Source organism: Pteropus alecto, unplaced genomic scaffold (genome assembly GCF_000325575.1).
Source record: "Pteropus alecto unplaced genomic scaffold, ASM32557v1 scaffold86, whole genome shotgun sequence".
NCBI classification, from domain to species: Eukaryota; Metazoa; Chordata; class Mammalia; order Chiroptera; family Pteropodidae; genus Pteropus; species Pteropus alecto.
In genome coordinates this window covers 12,259,433-12,261,036 of record NW_006442109.1, presented here as the reverse complement: position 1 = coordinate 12,261,036, position 1,604 = coordinate 12,259,433, and the positions used below count along the sequence as shown (strand labels likewise).

Sequence of the window (1,604 nt, the reverse complement as noted above, 5' to 3'; positions counted from 1 at the left end):
TTAAGGGCACCAGGATGCTATTGGCCTCGGATGACCCAGCACCAGGCTCTGTGCTTGGCACTTGAGTATACTTTATCGGTCATTATCCTAGCACCCTGCAGATCTAGTATTAGAAGGAATACAACATACTATGATGAGTCAACAAATTTTGCAGAGAAAAGACCCATGAAAAGTCAGAGAACAGCAAGAATAGGGGGAACCACAAGGGAGGAGAGGCTGCTTGGAAAAGAGAGAATTTGGAATGCAGATCGGGGACAGGAAAAAGGAGATATGTGGCTAAGGAGAATTAATTTTTGAAACTTTCTATGAGGAGGAGGAAGTTTCAATGACAAAAGAACTGCATTTAGGGAGTGTTTTGATTTTGAATGAAATATGCCAAAACCATTGGCTGGATGAGGAGAGAGAAGAAGGATTTAGCCTTTTGGAAAGCATATCAGGTGGCAATTTATGGAGACCAGTTTGCATGTAGTAAGAGATATTAGGACAGCAAAATTACCTTTGAAATATGAACTTTGAGGGCTACAATAGCCTCTAATCTGAGTCAAGTAATGACAGGTTCTTATAATAAAAAAAAAAAAGAGTCCCTGATTTCCACATTATGTATACCTGAGCAGCTAATTTGTTCTTAATTAGTCAAACCATCTTCCCAAATGACCCCATGTTCTTATTTGTGATATCTATTTTAGGTTGCCCAGAGGCTGATAAAATTTCACAGCGCTCCTTGATTCTTTCTTCCCCTCACTTTTATGTGGTCATGTGTTGGCTCACAGCACCCAGGCAACCAGGCTTTGAAGGCTGGAGGAATGAGCCATTATGCATATTCACAGGAGATTAGTGTGTCTCATAAATAGGATGCCCACTCCTCCTGGCTACAGCCCTAGGATATTCCATTACAGTTGATGCGTTTGCCATAGGCCAGGAAAACCAGATGGTTTACCACTTGAGGCAGTCACGTTCACTCCTCATGTCCTTCAGTTGGATTGTTTTACTGTAGAAGCAGTTCTCTAGGTGCTAGTAGGGAAGCGTAGCCCTCAAATTCAAGATCGAGGGAGCAGCAAGAATAAAAATGATACAACAACTTCTCAGGGTCAGTTCTAGCAGGTTGGAGCTCTGTGTGGGACATTCCCTGTTTGACCTGACTACTCTTATATTGGCAAGTGATGCCATTGGCCAGGAGGACCCCAGAACTTCCATCTCTGCTTCCTGGAGCCAAACTCAACTATTGCCCTCTAAGCCTCTCCCCAGGCTCTGTCCTGTAGTGGAGCGGGGCTCCCACGGGAGTTTCTCTGGCTTTAGTGCCAGGAAGGCATCTGCAGTGCTGCATCTCACCCTTCTCTTCTTGCTTGTGTGTTTTTCTTTCTTTTAATTAATTAATTTATATTTTCATAGATTTTACTTTTTTAGAGCAGGTTTAGACTCATGACAAAATTGAGCAGAAAGTCTGGATAGTTTTCATATACCCATTCTCCAAACACGTGCACAGCCTCCCGTACCATCAGCGTCCTACAGCTGAGTGATATAATTGATGTACCTACACTGACACATCATTATCACCCAAAGTTTACAGTTTACATTAAAGTTCATTCTTGGTGGTATATGTTCTA

General features: G+C 42.5%; 1 protein-coding gene across 1 annotated transcript in view; it reads left to right on the top strand.

Moving 5' to 3' along the window:
• The window catches only part of TLN2 (talin 2), a 397,436-nt gene that overhangs the window by 152,912 nt on the left and 242,920 nt on the right, over positions 1 to 1,604 (top strand). The window lies entirely within an intron of this gene.